This window comes from Leopardus geoffroyi, chromosome C2 (assembly GCF_018350155.1).
Source record: "Leopardus geoffroyi isolate Oge1 chromosome C2, O.geoffroyi_Oge1_pat1.0, whole genome shotgun sequence".
Lineage (NCBI taxonomy): Eukaryota > Metazoa > Chordata > Mammalia > Carnivora > Felidae > Leopardus > Leopardus geoffroyi.
The window spans coordinates 35195036-35206798 of NC_059333.1; the positions used below are offsets into that span (position 1 = coordinate 35195036).

Genomic DNA, 11763 nt, shown 5'->3' on the forward strand with positions numbered 1-11763 from the left:
ATATCATGACTTGGGCTAAGATTATCCAAGTAGGCAGATATCTTCAGCTACAGGAGTACTGTAAAATCTTCCTAGTTCTCTAAGAAGCTTATGCTAATAGAAATAAATTCATAAGCAATCATCTGGAATCTTCCTTTCAATCCATCTTTTAGGACTTGTACAATAAAGTAGATTAGGAGTAATAACAAAAACTATCCCTTTTCTTCATGTAAAAATTGTGAGATCTCTGGTTAAAACTCTCCATCCTGTTAAAATTAAAATTTCATGTTATGATAATTACTTTCCCTACATGAGAGGAAAGATAAGCAGTCACTGTATTTATACTGATATATAACAAACAATGAGTTGTCTCCTCAGGTGTAGATAAAAGCATTGATAGGACCTGCTCCTTTACTCAGGTTGCTCACAGACTAGTGAGAGAATCATGTAAGAGGAAATAATTACAGTCTATAGAGGGCAAGTACAAACAAAAAAAGGCATGCGAGTTCTATCACAGCCTAGATGAGGAGTACTTCTGAGATAAATCTTAAATAATGAGGGGCCTATAATTAAATGAAATCAGGGAACGACCCCAACATGAGCAAGGCAGTAAGGTAAGCCACCATGGTGTGAGCAGAGAAGTGGAAGCAGCTTGGTGTGGCTAGACTATCAAATACAAAGCATTTGTTTTGGAAAATGAGGCTGTGAGACTGAGCAGAATTTTGGAGCCAGATCATGCAGATACATATATCCCCTGTCAAGAATCTAGGTTTTATCCTGAACTGGATAAAAATAAAAATATGTTTAAGAAATAGGGAGTGTCTTAAGAGAAGGCTCTGGGTAATGGATTTAACATTTGACAGGAAGCATCCTGGAGGAAGGACCATCCATCAATTAGGATTCATGATGAAGTTATCCGGTCTCTAGAGCATTAGGGTCTAAATCATGGATAAAAACCCTGGCTGCACATTAGAATCACCTGGGAGCCTTGAAAACTATTGATACCTGGGTTCCATCCCAAGCAATGCTGCTGTAATTGAACTGGGGGTGATGCCTAGGGATCAGAATCTTTAAAATTTTCCCCAAGTGATGCTAATATGTACCCCAGACAACAGTTTTGGGGATTAGGAAGAGGAGATGAGTTCAAGCTAAATAGAAAAGGTACAATGTAGTGATTATTTGTATACGTGGGATAAGAATAATATCAGTATTAAGAATGGTTCTTTTGGGGCGCCTGGGTGGCTCAGTCGGTTAAGCGTCCGACTTCAGCTCAGGTCACGATCTCGGGGTCCGTGAGTTCCAGCCCCGCGTCGGTCTGTGGGCTGATGGCTCAGAGCCTGGAGCCTGCTTCCGGTTCTGTGTCTCCCTCTCTCTGCCCCTCCCCCGTTCATGCTCTGTCTCTCTCTCTGTCTCAAAAATAAATAAACGTTAAAGAAAAATTAAAAAAAATGGTTCTCTTTCTTGGCTTCTGAGTTGATGGTAGCACTGTAAACTCTGCTAGATAAAGCAGGTGAAAGAAAAAGTTTGAAGGAAATACGAGAAGATAAGTTTTGAATGTGTACAGTTTGGAGTATCAAGGAAATCTAGAACACAAAGCTTAAACTTGAAGAAGACTAGTGTGGAGCTATTTATGTCATGTCTTCAAATTCATTAGACTCTGCCTCATACAACCAATTTGTGAGGTATGTAGGACAAATAAGTTTACATGATAGTAAGCTTTATTTTTTAGAGCAGTTTTAGGTTCACTGCAAAGTTGAGAAGAAAACTACACAGGGTTCTTATATAGTCCTGTCCCCATGCACACACAACTCCCCCACTACTGACATCCCTCACCAGGGTGGGACACGTGCTTCTCATTCTAGGCAGTCCTATGCTTCTCATCCATTCCTGTTAGCAGAACATACATACTCTGATTGTATTAATTTTACATATACTTTAAAAAATGTTCTGCAACTAAATCACAGTTGGAAACCACTAATTTAAAGAATTCTAAAGTTCCTCAATTGGACTTTTCACCTGATAACCTTTTCAATTCATTGTGTATAATCTCATCCAAAGTCCATCGTTTATATCGGGGTTCACTCTAGTCTTCTTACATTCCATGATTTTTGACAAATGTATAGTGACATATATCCACCATCGTAGTATCATACAGAATAGTTTCACTGCCCTAAAAAAAATTTGCTGTGTTCTGCTTGGTCAGCCTTCCCACACCCCAACCTCTGACAATCATTTATCTTTTTACTATCTCCCTACTTTTCCTTTTCCAGAATGTCACATAGTTGGAGTCACATAGAATATAGCCTTTTCAGATTGTCTTCTTTCACTTAGCAACATGCATTTAAGTTTCTTTTATGTTTTTAATGGCTTCATAGCTCCTTTATTTTTTTAATGCTATATAATATTCTGTTGTCTGGATATAGTTTATTTATCCATTTGCCTACTGAAGGACATCTTGGTTGCTTCCAAGATTTGGCAATTATGAATAAAGCTGCTATAAACATCTGTGTGCAGGCTTTTGTGTGAAATAACTTTTCAACTCAGTTGGGTAAATACCAGGGAGTGTGATTGCTGGATCATAGTAAGAATATATTTAATTTTGTAAGAAACTGCCAAACTACCTTCCAAAATGGCTGTACCATTTCACATTCCCACTAGCAAAGAATGAGAGTTCCTATTGCTCTGCATCTTTGTCAGCATTAAATCTTGTCAGTATTTTGGATTTTGGCCATTGTAATGAATTTGTAATGGTATCTTATTATTTTAAGTTTCATTTCCCTGATGCCATATGATGTGCAACATTTTTTCATATGTTTATTTGCCATCTGTATAACTTCTTTAATGAGATGTCTGTGAATTTATTTGGCCCATTTGTTTAATGTTTATCTATTTTTGAAAGAGCACAAGTGAGGGAGCGGCAGAGAGAGAAGGGGACAGAGGATCCAAAGCAGGCTCTGTGCTGACAGCTGTGAGACTGATGTGGGGCTTGAACTCATGAACCTGAGCTGAAGTCAGATGCTCAACCAACTCAGCCATCCTTGTGTCCCTCTTAGGCCCATCTTTAGTCAGATTTTAAAAAAATTTCTTATTATTGGATTTTAAGATTTCTTTGCATATTTTACATAACAATCCTTCATCAGATGTGTCTTCTGCAATTAATTTTTCAGTCTGTGGCTTGTCTTTTTCTTCTGTAATAATACTTTTTAAAAGAAATAAAACACACTCTAAATAGCACCTTCCACTCCTGCTCCTCTTTGTGTTTTTTCCTCTCCTAGCATATGTATCTTTACCTGCACAGTTCCTCTGGAGGATAATGCAGTCAAATTCCGCACATTATCAATGGTAATCAGTAAATAAACATGATAATCATAACGGAATGCTGTGGGAATATTTATGAGTATTATTAATAGGAATTTAGGTAAGTCAGTAACTATAACAAAATGTGTCATTGCCGTCTTGTTTGCTAATGTTAATTATCCAGCAGAGAATAAGAAAGAGCACAACACAGCTCTAATGCTGAAGAGATTGTTGTAATGTTGTGACCTCACATATCATTTGGTTGTAAAAAACTGAAGGGATGAAACAGAGATGTTTAATGGGATATCCTGAAAAGCTGAAAAAGTATTCCAGGAAAAAGAAACAATAAACAGACATTCTGGTAAGTCACCATTATCTTCCTCAACCTATGTGGACACTCTTCTAGTTCCAAATGAAGAAAAATTAGTTTTAGCCTAGACTGGACTGCTCATGATGTTGGAAAGCACACAAAAACATGGCACTTATTGGAGAGTTATAAATCATCCCAGCTGAGGAAACTAAATTATCACGAATCAAAATGCAGTTTAGGAACAAAGTGCTCCAGAGAGTAGGATGCAACTGATATTTCTTTGGTATTGATGTGTTTGGAATTTGTGGTGAAAAATAATGGAAGCCATAGTAAGAAATACTAATTTAAACAGTGGTTTGTGAACTATTCCACAGGGCTTTAGAGTTTTAAGGAGGTACATGAAAGTCATTATGCACAGAAAAGGAAGTGTTTGATAAAGTAGTCCTATGCTTCTTACCCATTCCTGTTAGCAGAAAATACATAGTCTGATTATATTAATTTTACATATACTTTAAGAAGTGTTCTGCAACTAAATGACAATTGGAAACCACTAATTTAAAGAATTCTGAAGTTTCTCAATTGGACTTTTCACCTGATGACCTTTTAAATTAATTGCTTATAATCACCATTAATCATTCTGAAATCAAATCTCAGCATCATTGAAGAGAATAAATTAGAACTACCATTTCAATCACAACTTACATTTTTCTTCTTCAGCTGCTCAAAAGTAAATTCCATATAATGTACATACACTTGTATAGTTGGAAAATAATTGTTTTTTCAAAAGCAATTTATTAACATTTCAGGTAGGTGTGGTGCAATTTTAAGTTAGTCATTTTTAATCCCATAGAGCTTTCATTATAACACATACTTGGTACTTTATTTGTATGAGTTCCTTGCTACAAGAATTATCACTCAGTTATCTTGTCAATAAATATTAGACTCAGCCACCTGTCAAAATATGTGATCTCAAATAATATTAAACTAACTATTAAAATCTAGGGTGTTTTGGAGAGCTTGTTATTATAATAGTAATTTTTCCAACTTCAGTAAATGTTAAGTCATTATGATCTAACTGGATTAGCTAGATAAGAAGCAGTTCTTTGATCTTGAGAATGTGTTTTCCTTTTTCTGTGATTGAATATATTCTTTTAACATATAAAGAGCAATGATTTAGGTCCTGGTTCATTCCAGGAAGATCAGTTTTTAAAACACTGGCTCATGATATACTAGCTATTATTCATTTGTAAATTAGATAGAGATTTTTTTCAGAATGGAGATTATATTTTGCTAGTGATGAGACATCTTGTGTCTATGATCCAGGTGAATGTTTTCTTATATAAAGCTTATATAAACCAAAGAAATTGAACTTGTAAGTAATATGACTGTGGGTGTTCATGAAAGAAGAGGACAGACATTGGGGTGGTCTCAAATATTTCATCCAGGTTGGTTTAGATTCAGGAGAATTATCCACATTATACTATAGAACAAACCTGTTTAGATACTTGAGTATTCATGATAGCCATTCTCTCTGAGACAAAGCTGGTTAGCTGGACTAATTTTAATATATAGCCTATTATTAATCTCCATATAGGCTGTGGCTTTTCTGTTTTGAAATAGGGATAAAACCTCAGACACAATGTAAAAGAGCTGAGTTGATTATAGTTTTCCAGGAAACTTAAGTGTGTTTGGTCTCTTTGATTGGATTGCATAGATTGCTTTGGATGTTTGGATAGGTTACTACCATAGATGGCCACATCCATTAACGTAGTTTGGGTTATCTTCCAAGTTTATAATACTCTTGCCCCTATGCCACAAGTAACTCATGGTAGCCATATAATGGCACATGATGTTGCCTCTCAGGCATTGATGATTGGATTGAATTGGACATGGCACAATTGATGCCAAATAGATTTTGTTTTGGGTATTTTGGAATTGGAATAAGAAAGCAAGTGACTTCTGCTTACAGACAACATTTCACAGGTAAAATCAGGAGCTGTAATCTGTCCATAATATTCTATATGGATAAAGAACCAGAAAGAAGAAGAATGCAGCTAGGCAAAGAGAAGCATCATTGATAAAAATAAAAATTCCTAATAGTTTACATATCTCAGTTCTAGTCAATATAGGTTCCATATGACTGCTTCTCTCCATTTCATCATAGTATAGTTCTCTCTCTCTCTCTTTCTCTCTCTCTTTTTTTTCCTTAAGGAAGCATGAGTTGTCACTTACAATGAAGATATCCCACTCAATAAAGATTGAATTCATTAATGAGGACAACAAATATAAAGATACATGTAAGTAACATGGTGTGTGTTCAACATAATTAAATCTAATATTAAAATGTTATGATCTTTACAACTTTCAGTTTCAGTGGGTAACCTTTATTTGACTTTGTCTTCAAATTCTGGGAATCCTTTAGCCACTCAAGCACTTTCTACGATATTTAAGACATACTTCAAGTCTAAGATTACATGAAATCATTTGCTTTATTTAGTAAGACAAAATATTGAGACATTATCTTTGAAGAAGCACAGTAATAAGTCATAGTTACATCTAATGAGTTGTTATTGAATTTGTACAGGCAAATTAAAGATCTCCTTTTATGCAGCTAGAAATGCTGATCTTACCCATTATGTTAGCTTGCCATTGATATCTTATCTTATTGACAAAAATGTAAAAGTGAGAAGCATTATGTCAGTTCTGTGTTGAACTACTGAATGTGTAAAATGTAAAAGAAGTAGACATTGTTGGCTAGGAATAATGTTTATTATTTTTTTTATTCCTGCAAACGGCTGCTTAAACATTTGAAATGTGCATAAAACCTTGTTATTCTTTGATTTGTATCCTCATGGCCTATTCCTCTCAGGAACTGTCAGTTTCTTGTGTGTGTGCATGCAATATATTTAATTTTTTATTTAATTTTTTTTTAATTCATATAAAGTGGAGAAAATAGGTTTGGATCTGTTTGATCAATTCCTTCAAGTGCTAGTCTTCTTTAATTGCAGTATTGATTGCAGCAGGTGTAATGGGACCTGTGACTTCATATGACGCCATGTCAGCCTTCAGAGGAAACAAAAGCTTTGGAAGAAAGTGGTTCAGGTTACTATTTATCTCATGACCCTATGAAAGTTGACATGTGTCATTAATAGTGACATGCCAAAGATTCAGATTTCTTTGGCATAGCCTCTGCAAGTTAAGACTATTCTCTGAATCTTTATAGTTTTGAAATCTTTCCATGTACATTTCCCATGAGAATTTTAGTATTTCTTGAGTTCAGCAAGGTCAGATGAAAAGCAATTTCCCCCCCTTTCTTCTGGTTTCTGGTTGACTTTTTTGTTTTAGATAACAACCGGTGGAAGAATTGTGAAATTCTAAGAGCTCATAATTTAGCAAGGGAAATAAGCGATGGATACAAATAGTGGCAACCCAAGATGGTCTATTAGTGGCATATCTGAGACTAAGGCAGTTGGGAAAAGCCATTTCGGAAAGTGGACACGGGAGGCTGGTGGATCTGTCTCAGCCACTTTTTAGCTATTTCCTCACTGGTGATTTGATCAATAAATATAATCTATATAAACTTCAGCTTCTTCATGTGAAAGATGGGACTAATAATAATATTCACTTAATTAGGCTGTTTGTCAGCAGAAAACAAGACAGTATATATCTCTAGATAATCATACGCACTCAAAAAAATGTACATGAAACATAATGCCTGCAGTAGAAGAAGAAGTTACTTTTACCTAGAATATTCAGAGAAGAAGCCAAGAAAAAGAGAGAACATAACTATAAGGGGTGTAAGGTTTCAAAGACTGAGATGACAGGAAATGCCTAAGTGATGGTTATCAGAGATGAAAATGTGACACATGACCACAGGAAAGTGAATAAACTAGTTTGAGAGATATATAATGCTTCTGTATTTCAATGCCTCTTAAACTTTTCAAACCAAAAGACTCCTAAGGGCACAGGAAAACATCTGTCCCTAGGGAAGGGAACACCACCAATACCTCTTCCAATGCCACCTAGTAACAAACATGTATGAATGTTTGCAATTGACTTTGCTCTATGCTTTACATTCACTGCCTCAGTTTATTGGCAAAATAACTCTTGGAGATTGCATGAGTCTCATTGCATGAGAATAGGAACATGAGGATCACAATTAATGAGTTAGTAGGTGATGGAACTGGGGACTCAGGAGTATGACTACAGGGCTCTCTTTCTAAACCACTCTGTATCCTGCCTCAGGAGACTTGATTCAGGGTGTCCAATTTTTTTGAAGTCTCTTGTTTTATTATTATTATTATTTTAATTAATTAATTTATTTATTTAAAAAAATTTTTTTAACGTTTATTCATTTTTGAGATAGAGAGAGATAGAGCATGAATGGGGGAAGGCCAGAGAGAGAGGGAGACACAGAATCTGAAACAGGCTCCAGGCTCTGAGCTGCCAGCACAGAGCCCGATGCGGGGCTCGAACCCACAGACCGCGAGATCATGACCTGAGCTGAAGTCGGCCGCTTAACCGACTAAGCCACCCGGGCGCCCCTATTATTATTATTTTTAAACCATGAAAATGTTGAATCCAATTCCATAATATATACATTTATTTTGATATAATGTTTTAAAATACTTTCTGTGCATATGTTTTCATCTATCTGTTCAGTGGGTTACACAGACTTGATTTCAGAAGCTCTGGCAATTTTCAAGTGTCTCTTTTCAAGGATATTAAGATATAACCTTGAAAGAGCTTCTAGCAATTTTTAATTTGCTTGTTTGATGGTGCTTTTCACTATATAATCCCCAGCCAAGACTTTTGCTGCTTTGTTTGAAAAATGAAATAAAAAATCTAATGCTCTTTCTTCAACATTTGCTTGATTAATTTTAAAATTTTCTATATTTATAACTTTATGCAGTTATTAATTAAGGTTTTATGATAACAGAATAGCTTTGTATAAGACTTCCTTAAAGTTTTATGGTTTTTTTCAGTTGATGATTTATAATTAAATACTTGTCATGAGGAATCATGAATCTCCTCTGAAGAAAACTTGTAAATGGATTCCTAAACTTCAAATTTAGAGTCAAGTTTAGAGACATTGAAATATTTATTCTATGAAATTAATAAAGGATAATTTTAAAGGAGTTGTAAATATCTACATTACACAGGATTATATTCTAATTAAACTTATTAGCAGCATTATAGAAAAGTATTGTATTTTAGTTGCAAACAATTATATTAATCTATGTAATGTAGACTTACTATTCACAAATTATCTTCTGTTTGTACTTTAATGGTGAAGACCAAATACCAATTTGAATCAATTATGTTTAATATCTTGATTAGCAGCATATCTCTGGGAAAAAAATAATAAAGTTTGCAAGATTTATGAAATTCAGACATACTTTAAAACCACAAATGCTTTCATTTCTTGAGAGCCAAAAATGAATGGAAATTAAGCTTAACGTATTAACTAAAAGCAAATAAACAAAACATATACCTAAATAACACTAATTTTGGTTCTAATTTAAGTAAGAACTTTAATATATGGAACTTTAACTCTTTAATTATGATATACCTAGGAAAGTGAATTATGATTAAATTCATATGCAACATTTCATAGTAAAGTTATAAGAAACAGGCCAGAAAAGAGAGACAAAAATGATTTAAAGAAATCATCATGCCTACAATATTGATTTTTTTCCTCTGGCATGTGGCCAAAACATTGTCTTTTCCAACAGGAATATAAGATTGATATTTTGGTTACAATTACATGGGAGATGTGTTTAAAGACAATACCCCAAAATATAATTGATTAATTGTTTTATTATTATTATTATTATTATTATTATTATTATTATATTTTTCATTTAAGACAAGGGAATACATAAGGTACCTGGGTGGCTCAGTTGGTTAAGCATCAGACTCTTGGTTTCAGCTCAGGTAATGATCTCACAGTTCCTGAGTTAAAGTCCCACATCAGGCTCTGTGCTGACAGTGTAGAGCCTGCTTGGGATTCTCTGTCTCCTATCTCTCTCTGCCCATAGCCCTCTTGTTCTCTCTCTCAAGCTAAATAAACTTAAAAAAAAATTAAAAATGACAGGGAATACTTTATTCAAACCCATCAGAGAAACGGACAGCTTGGGTGTGAAAAAAAGCATTGTATTTTCAAGCATTGGTCAGTAATTGTATATGAGAGTATATACTGCTACATACAAATTAACTGATTAGAACACAACTTTTCAATGTTTAAAACAATAAACTTCCCTGCAAAAGCAGCACTTTTGGGACATTTTTAACTTCAGTATTTCTCTCCTTCTTCACCCTCTTCTATAACAGAAGCCATACCGACCTTCTCATAATTCTCAAGGGCAGCCATGTTATCATGGGCCTTAGAAAACTCTCCATCCTCCATGCCCTTGCCTATATACCAGTAAACAAAGGCATACTTGTCATATATCATGTCAAACTTGTGGTCCAGGTGAACCCAGGACTCAGCAATGGCTGTGGTATTACTCAGCATGTACAGTTTGCTGTACTTCGGCCAGTTCTCCACCAGGTACCACAGTGGGAGGCTGGTAATTAATACCAACTTTGAAGCCAGTGGAGCACCAATCCATATACTGGATTATACAGTTAGTCTTGATGGTGGCAATGGCATCACTGACATCTTTTGGAATCATGTCACCACAGAACAGCAGGCAGCAAGCCATGTATTTACCATGGCAAGGGTCACATTTCATCATCTGGTTGGCTGGCTCAAATCATGCATTAGTGATCTTTGCTACAGAAAGTTGTTCATGGTAGGTTTTATCAGCAGAGGTGGCAGGATCATGTGTGGCCAGAGGGAATTGGACATGGGGATAGGATATCAGGTGGGTCTGGAATTCTGTGAGATCAACATTCAGGGCTCCATCAAATTTGAGGGAAAAAGTTATGGAGAACATAATTTGACCTGTTAACCTATTCACGTTAGTTTAGGTTGGGTATTCAATATCAAGATTTGTATGACAGATGTATAGATTGCGTCATTAGCACAGAGTGCTCCAGGGTGGTATGGGTAGTGAGGATGGAGTTTTAGGGTTCAACTACAGCTGTGGAAACGTGGGGGGCTGGGTAAATGGAGAACTCCATCTTGGACTTCTTGCCATAATTGACATAGAGATGTTCCATCAGCAGGGAGGTGAACCTGGAACCAATTTCCCCACCAAAGCTGTGGAAAACCAAGAAGCCCTAAAGACCTGTACACTGGTCAACCAGTTTCCTAATTCAGTCCAAGACAAGGTTAATGATCTCCTTGCCAATGGTGTAGTGCCCTTGGGCATAGTTATTGGCAGCATCTTCCTTGTCTGTGATGAGCTTCTCAGGGTAGAAAAGCTGGCAGTAGGTGCCAGGTGAGAAGTCCATTAATGACCATGGGTTCCAAGTCTACAAACACTGCCCTGGGCACATGCTTACCAGCATCCATTTCACTGAAGAAAGTGTTGAAGGAGTCATTTCCTCCCCCAGTGGTCTTGTCATTTGGCATTTGACTATGGGGGTGGATAGGACTATTGGTGTTCCAAGCAATAGCGCTCCCAGAAGGCATTGTCAGTATGGACACCAGCCTGGCCAACATGGATGGAGATGCATTCAAGCATCGTTGATCCTTTGCAGCTGTCAAGCAGATGGCAGAGAGGAAAACAGGAGGTTGTTACTTCTTACAGTGGGACTCCTAGGCAGTCAATATAACAAAACCTGCCAGAATATAACTTATTAAATGAAATGTAAATTTTTTATTTTTAAATAATACTTTCTCTGTGTGGAAAGAGTAAACAATCTGATGAACCAATAATTTCTGATAAGGTGATTTCAGTTCCATGAAATGCAAAGTGCTTTTTAAAAATGGTCTGCATCCTTGGGGCACCCAGGTGGCTCAGTTGGTTAAGCATCTGACTCTTGATTTCAGCTCAGGTAATGATCTCACAGTTCATGGCTTTGAGCCCCTCATCAGGCTCTGCACTAACAGTTCAGAGCCTGCTTGGGATTCTCTCTCTCCCTCTGTCTCTGCCCTCCCCCACTTGTACTCTCTCTCTCTCTCTCTCTCAAAATAAGTAAATAAATGTAATGCTTAAAAAAATAATAAAAAAATAAAAATGGTCCACACCCTTGACGAGTTCAAGTTTAGCAACATATAAAAAATA

The 11763-nt window shown here is 36.0% G+C and overlaps 1 pseudogene; it reads right to left on the minus strand.

Moving 5' to 3' along the window:
• Positions 1–9647: 9647 nt before the first annotated feature.
• On the minus strand, positions 9648–11395 carry LOC123610726 (annotated as a pseudogene).
• Positions 11396–11763: the final 368 nt, after the last annotated feature.